This window comes from Magnolia sinica, chromosome 3 (assembly GCF_029962835.1).
Source record: "Magnolia sinica isolate HGM2019 chromosome 3, MsV1, whole genome shotgun sequence".
In the NCBI taxonomy this organism is placed as follows: domain Eukaryota; kingdom Viridiplantae; phylum Streptophyta; class Magnoliopsida; order Magnoliales; family Magnoliaceae; genus Magnolia; species Magnolia sinica.
In genome coordinates, this window is record NC_080575.1 from 34,080,605 (window position 1) to 34,088,416 (window position 7,812).

The 7,812-nt window shown below is 35.4% G+C and overlaps 1 long non-coding RNA gene across 1 annotated transcript; it reads left to right on the forward strand.

The window, feature by feature from the left end:
* Positions 1-565: 565 nt before the first annotated feature.
* LOC131241505 (uncharacterized) lies at positions 566-2,533 on the forward strand. Its single transcript, XR_009169073.1, has 3 exons — positions 566-1,189; positions 1,299-1,404; positions 2,373-2,533. It is a non-coding gene; the product is annotated as an uncharacterized LOC131241505 (long non-coding RNA).
* The last annotated feature ends 5,279 nt before the right edge of the window (positions 2,534-7,812 follow it).

The window sequence follows — 7,812 nt, forward strand, 5'->3', positions numbered from 1 at the left end:
CAGCTGATAGTGAATTGAATGGCGGGGCTCCAAACAATCAGCTATCAATGGTTCATCTAATTCGAGCAGTTTTGGTAAGTGTGTTGTTCATCTATTTTTTTCTAGAACAGTTTGGTATTGTTCATCTGATTTTTCGGTATCCAGTACAACTGTCTTAAGTGAGTGCTCTCCACTTCAGTACTGCAAACTGTACTTCATTAGATTCAACCCAATCTTACATGGCCTTGATTCCAGGAGAGAGAGCATATGTTAACATTTCAGGACCTGCTCACGATAGGGTGTGAATCTCATGTGTGTTTGCCATGTTGGCACAAGTGCCATAGGATTGCCTCTTGAATATATGTTCCTCTGGCACAATAGCACATTCTTCAGCAAAAGGGATATCCATGAGGTGTCATCCAAATGCAAAACAACAACATCCCTAGACACCCCTGTTCACACACCCAGACACCACATGGATGTTAACGTCCAGATAGATATGGACATCTTTATCTCAAGTGTTGTCCATGCATGTAGCCAATGAAAATTTCCCCTTGCAATAGAATGATATTGTTGTATCTGTAAAAATGTTTTTTAATACCGTTTTTTTGTTCACAGTAGTTTCTATTGTTTATCATGGATATCTTCCCAAAGATATTTTGGCAATTAATCTGTAATTATAAATTATCTATTTGATGTCCATATCATCTTTTTGACACCGGAACTTCTTTATGTACATTATTTATTTAGCAGGTATTTTACTGTCTATGGTGATTGGTGAATCAAATGTTAATCGAAAAATACTAAAATGTTCTTTTAAATCATAATTAGTGCACAACCTTTATGCCTTGATGAATCGAGAATTTTGTTTTGAAGAATGTTGACAGTTTACCCTGATTGTTTATCTATAACTAATTTGTTGATGCGACATGATATCTTTTTTTTTTTTTTTTGTCTATTGGTATCAGGCCATATTCGTGCTCAAGGCTTGATATTCAGTCAAGTCAGCATTAAACATCGCTTGATGCTCCTTTCTTTCCTGTTTTTCTTTTTTTTTTTTTCGTCTCTCCATGACTGAATGACACATGCATTTAACTCAATTTTTTTATACAGTTGTGAAGGGAGGTGTTTGAGGTCCTTCCATGTAACTAAATATGTTGGTGCTGACTCAGCCTGTAAATCTCTTGGCATGTCTAAGGCTCAAGTGAAAGTATGCACGCTTATGAAACCATCTTTCGTTTTTAGTATATGTCATGTTTTTGTTCATCTTGCTTCCAAAAGTTTGGGGCATTCACCTTCACCTTGTTGGTTTGGCGCAGGCAATTCAAAACTTATTGTGCATAAATTGCCAATACAAATGGTATCAACATTTTTTTTTTTTTTTGTGGCAAGTTGGGCTCTTCCGATAAATCCAGCAATGCTGAGGTTTGTTATATTCTAGCAGAATTTTCAAGTCTTAAAATATTAATTTGATCTTTTCTTGTCTGAATGATTACAATTTTTTGTGAAGGATTAGATTATTAATTTCACTGGTAAAACAAAGCGATAACAACATTTTGTCTCATCATTTCTAGTAGATGCCGTTAACTGAATTGAAAATAGCCTATGATGTAAAAATTGAATCATGGTCAAGTGACTGCTGATGATATAAGGATCAATTCTAGCAATCCCATTCTTTTTAAGGCTTTCTTGTAAGTTGTTTGTATAATAAGGAATATGAAAAAAGAGATATATTAACCACTCTAGCTAGTTCTCAAGATTAGTGATGAAGATAAATCACACAGAATTGATAAGAGTCAAGAAACTAGTCATAAGAACACAGTTGTTTTACAATTAAAACTCTAGCAAGTAATGCTGTCTCAAAATATTTTTAGTACTCAAGATATGCCAATGGAACACTGTTTGTGCGAGAATAGGGCCATTCATCTGGTGCACCTACCTTGTACATGCCACGGCCTAAAGGAGGTCAGTCTGCTCAGCAGATGGGTCACATGTATTTGAAAAAATGGACAATTAAGCACTGATGGATAATTCATACTATGTGCGCATTTGGCCCACTCGATGAACGGGCTGGCATGATTTTTTGTCGGTGGTGCATGCATAACGGAGCCTACCCCTATCTGTCACATGTGTCATAATAACATATTGTGAATATGATTTGGAATCCTGCTCCAGTGCATGCCTTAGCAGCTGCTTCTTTTGGTAAGGCTGGCATTCGGTACATTCTCTTTAGTGATGGTATGTGTAGTTGTGTACATTCAATTTTCTTTCATTCTAGCTTTATAATGGGTGTAGTTTAGACATTTTTAGGTCAGTAGCTCAAACTTCTATGTCCTTAATGCTTAAAACATCCTGACTAAGATGCTCATTCATTGTGGCCTTTTAGCTTTCAGGTTTTCCCGTGTTTTTGCAACTTGTGGCCATTTCCATCATCCAGAATGTGTTGCAAAATTACTTCATCCAGGAAAGGATGCTGAAGCGGAAGAGCATAAAAAAGAGATAGTTGCTGGAGAACCATTTGCTTGCCCTGTTCATAAATGCCTTGTATGTAAACAAGGAGGTTGAGGGTTGCAATTTGCTCTATGTAGACGCTGTAATGATTTCATTGCTATTTGTAATATGAATGTAGGATGCATTGTGATTGCTATTTGTAATATGAATGTAGGATGCATTGTAGGATTTGATTGCTATTTATAATATGAATGTAGAATGTATTATATGATTTGATTGTTCTTTCCTGATTGCATTTTATGTACTATTCCTAGCAGCGTTAATTATATTAACTTAGTTGAGTTGATCAATTACAGCAAGTTCTTGCAATGGTAATAGACACCGTTGCTATAATTCACTATGCCAAAACTGTGAAAAAAGGACGGTCTAAAACCGTCTCAAATGACCAAAAAGGACGGTCATGGACCGTCACAAGGGCCGTCAAATTTTGACGTGTCGTATTACTTAAAGGACGGTCGAAAACCGTCATATTTATTGACGGAAAAAAGACAGTCCTGGATCGTCCTAAAAAAGGACAGTTGTGAACCGTCCTTAAAAAGGACGGTCTTGGACCGTCTCTTATAAGCCTTTAAAGGACGGCCATCGACCGTCCTTTTAAAGGACGGTCATGGACTGTCCTTAAAAAAGACTGTCATAGACCGTCTCTGATAAGCCTTCAAAGGACGGCCATAGACCGTCCTTTAAAAGGACGGTCATGGGCTGTCCTTAAAAAGGACGGTCATGGACCGTCTCTTATGGGCCTTTAAAGGACGGTCCATGAGGGTCAATATACACCTGTTACAATATATTTCATCGTATTTTTCCTGATATATACCTATTATATAATATATTTCATCATATTCACATTCACATCCATCTAAACAACCCATACTACGTAAATCCAACATAAACTACATTCATCCAAACATAAACTACATCCATCCAAACACAAGTAATCTTATCCACATTACATTCATCCATACATAAATACATATAGGTTTAACATCATAAATAAAAAAAGAAAAAAAATTAGCAACAATTTTCTTTTTGTGTCTTTCACCTAAAAAAAAATATTAAACCAACAAAACATTATAATTCAGAATCATGAAGAATTGCATAAACTTCTTCCAAAAAAGTGGGCACTTTTTAAAACTAAAACTGATCATTAAAATAGGTTTAGGTTTAGGTTTTAGGTTTGGGTTTAGATTTAGGATTAGGTTTTAGGTTATAAGTTTAGGTTATAGGTTATAGGTTATAGGTTAATGTTTAGGTTATAGGTTTCGGTTTAGGTTTAGGTTTAGGTTAAGGTTTAGGCTTAGGTTATAGGTTTAAGTTAAGGTTTATGTTTTAGTTATAGGTTATAGTATATAGGTTATAGCTTTAGAGAATTGAAAATAGGTTAAGGTTTAGGTTTAGGAAATCGGTTCGAGTTCGGGATCAGGTTTAGGTTTGGGTTTTCAAGTTTAGGTTTAAGTTTAGGTTAGGGAGTTGAGATTAGGATTAGGTGTAGGTTTAGGTTCAAGGATTTGAGAATACATTTCGATTTTAGGTTTAAGTTTAGGTTTTAGGCTTATGTTTAGGTTATAGGTTCAGGTTATAAGTGCATGTAAATAGATTTAGGTTTATGTCAGGTTATAGGTTAAGGTTTAGGTTTAGGAAGTCGGGTTCGGGTTCGGGATCGGGTTTAGGTTTGGGTTTTCAAGTTTTGGTTTAGGTTTAGGTTAGGGAGTTGAGATTAGGATTAGGTGTAGGTTTAGGTTTAGGGATTTGAGAATACATTTCGATTTTAGGTTTAGGTTTAGGTTTTAGGCTTATGTTTAGGTTATAGGTTTAGGTTTAGGTTAGGTTATAGGTTAAGGTTTAGGTTTAGGAAATCGAGTTCGGGTTCGGAATCGGGTTTAGGTTTGGATTTTCAAGTTTAGGTTTAGGTTTAGGTTAGGGAGTTGAGATTAGGAATAGGTGTAGGTTTAGGTTTAGGGATTTGAGAATACATTTAGGTTCTAGGTTTAGGTTTAGGTTATAGGTTTAGGTTTAGGTTTAGGTCATAAGCTATAGGTTTAGGGAATTAAGAATATGTTAATGTTTAGGTTTAGGAAATTGGGTATGGGTTTGGGATCGGGTTTAGGTTTGGGTTTTCAAGTTTAGGTTTAGGTTTAGGTTAAGGAGTTGAGATTAGAATTAGGTGTAGGCTTAGGTTTAGGGATTTGAGAATACATTTAGGTTTTCGGTTTAGGTTTAGGTTTAGGTTATAGGTTATTGGTTTAGGTTAAAGTTTAAGTTTATGTTTAGGTTTAGGTTTAGGTTATAAGCTATAGGTTTAGGGAATTGAGAATAGGTTAAGGTTTAGGTTTAGGAAATCGGGTTCGGGTTCAGGATCGGATTTAGGTTTGGATTTTCAAGTTTAGGTTTAGGTTTAGGTTAGGGAGTTGAGATTAGGATTAGGTGTAGGTTTAGGTTTAGGGATTTGAGAATATATTAGGTTTTTAGGTTTAGGTTTATGTTATATGTTATAGGTTTAGGTTTAGGTTATAAGCTATAGGTTTAGGGAATTGAGAATAGGTTAAGGTTTAGGTTTAGGAAATTGGGTTCAGGTTCGAGATCGGGTTTAGGTTTGGGTTTTCAAGTTTAGGTTTAGGTTAGGGAGTTGAGATTAGGATTAGGTGTAGGTTTAGGTTTAGGGATTTGAGAATACATTTAGGTTTTAGGTTTAGGTTTAGGTTATAGGTTACAGGTTTAGGTTTAGGTTTAGGTTAAGGTTATAGGTTATAGGTTTAGGTTTAGGTTTAGGTTATAAGCTATAGGTTTAGGGAATTGAGAATAGGTTCAGGTTTAGGATTAGGAAATCGGGTTCGGGTTTGGGATCGGGTTTTGGTTTGGGTTTTCAAGTTTAAGTTTAGGTTTAGGTTAGGGAGTTGAGATTAGGATTAGGTGTTGGTTTAGGTCTAGGGATTTGAGAATACATTTAGGTTTACGTTTAAGAAATCGGGTTCGGGTTCGGGATCGGGTTTAGGTTTGGGTTTTCAAGTTTAGGTTTAGGTTTAGGTTAGGGAGTTGAGATTAGGATTATGTATAAGTTTAGGTTTAGGGATTTGAGAATACATTTAAGTTTTAAGTTTATGTTTAAGTTATATGTTATAGGTTTAGGTTTAGGTTTCGGTTTAGGTTATAAGCTATAGGATTAGGGAATTGAGAATAAGTTAAGGTTTAGGTTTAGGAAATCGGGTTTGGGTTCGGGATCGGGTTTAGGTTTAGGTTAGGGAGTTGAGATTAGGATTAGGTGTAGGTTTAGGTTTAAGGATTTGAGAATACATTTAGGTTTTAGGTTTAGGTTACAGGTTTAGGTTTAGGTTAAGGTTATAAGCTATAGGTTTAGGGAATTGAGAATAGCTTAAGGTTTAGGTTTAGGAAATCGGGTTGGGGTTCGGGATCGGGTTTAGGTTTTGGTTTTCAAGTTTAGGTTTAGGTTTAGGTTAGGGAGTTAAGATTAGGATTAGGTGTAGGTTTAGGTTTAGGGATTTCAGAATACATTTAGGTTTTAGGTTTATGTTTAGGTTATAGGTTACAGGTTTAGGTTTAAGTTTAGGTTTAGGTTAAGGTTTAGGTTTAGGCTTAGGTTTAGGTTATAAGATATAGGTTAGGGAATTGAGAAAAGGTTAAGGTTTAAGTTTAGGAAATTAGGTTCGGGTTCGGGATCGGGTTTAGGTTTGGGTTTTCAAGTTTAAGTTTAGGTTTAGGTTAGGGAGTTGAGATTAGGATTAGGTGTAGGTTTAGGTTTAAAGATTTGAGAATACATTTAGGTTTTAGGTTTATGTTTAGGTTATAGCTTACAGGTTTAGGTTTAGGTTTAGGTTAAAGTTATAGGTTATAGGTTTAGGTTTAGGTTTAGGTTAAGGTTAAGGTTTAGGTTATAAGATATAGGTTTAGGGAATTGAGAATAGGTTAATGTTTAGGTATAGAAAATCGGGTTCGGGTTCGGGATCGGGTTTAGGTTTAGGTTTTCAAGTTTAGGTTTAGGTTTAGGTTAGGGAGTTGAGATTAGGATTAGGTGTAGGTTTAGGTTTAAGGATTTGAGAATACACTTAGGCTTCAGGTTTAGGTTTAGGTTATAGATTTAGGCATAGGTTAGGTTATAGGTTAAGGTTTAGGTTTAGGAAATCGGGTTCGGGTTCAGGATCGGCTTTAGGTTTGGGTTACCAAGTTTAGGTTTAGGTTTAGGTTAGGGAGTTGAGATTAGGATTAGGTGTAGGTTTAGGTTTAGGGATTTGAGAATACATTTAGGTTTTAGGTTTATCTTTAGGTTATAGGTTATAAGTTTAGGTTTAGGTTTAAATTTAGGTATAGGTTTAAGTTTCGGTTTAGGTTATAAGCTATAGGTTTAGGGAATTGAGAACAGGTTAAGGTTTATGTTTAGGAAATCGGGTTCGGGTTCGGGATTGGGTTTAGGTTTTCAAGTTTAGGTTTATGTTTAAGTTAGGTAGTTGAGATTAGGATTAGGTGTAGGTTTAGGTTTAGGGATTTGAGAATACATTTAGGTTTTAGGTTTAGGTTTAGGTTATATGTTACAGGTTTAAGTTTAGGTTTAGGTTTAGGTCAAGGTTATAGGTTATAGGTTTAGGTTTAGGTGATGGTTTAGGTGTAGGTTTAGGTTATAAGATATAGGTTTAGGGAATTGAGAATAGGTTAATGTTTAGGTTTAGGAAATCGGGTTCGGGTTCGGGATCGGGTTTAGGTTTAGGTTTAGGTTAGGGTGTTGAGATTAGGATTAGGTGTAGGTTTAGGTTTAGGGATTTGAGAATACATTTAGGTTTTAGGTTTAGGTTTAGGTTATAGGTTACAGGTTTAGGTTTAGGTTTAGGTTAAGGTTATAGGTTATAGGTTTAGGTTTAGGTTTAGGTGATGGTTTAGGTTTAGGTTTAGGTTATAAGATATAGGTTTAGGGAATTGAGAATAGGTTAATGTTTAGGTTTAAGAAATCGAGTTCGGGTTCGGGATCGGGTTTAGGTTTAGGTTTGAAATTTAGGTTTAAGTTTAGGTTAAGGAGTTGAGATTAGGATTAGGTGTAGGTTTAGGTTTAAGGATTTGATAATACACTTAGGTTTTAGGTTTAGGTTTAGGTTATAGATTCAGGTTTAGGTTAGGTTATAGGTTAAGGTTTAGGGAATTGAGAATAGGTTAAGGTTTAGGTTTAGGAAATCGGGTTCGGATTCAGGATCAGGTTTAGGTTTGGGTTATCAAGTTTAGGTTTAGGTTTAGGTTAGGGAGTTGAGATTAGGATTAGGTGTAGGTTTAAGTTTAGGGATTTGAGAATACATTTAGGTTTTAGATTTATGTTTAGGTTATAGG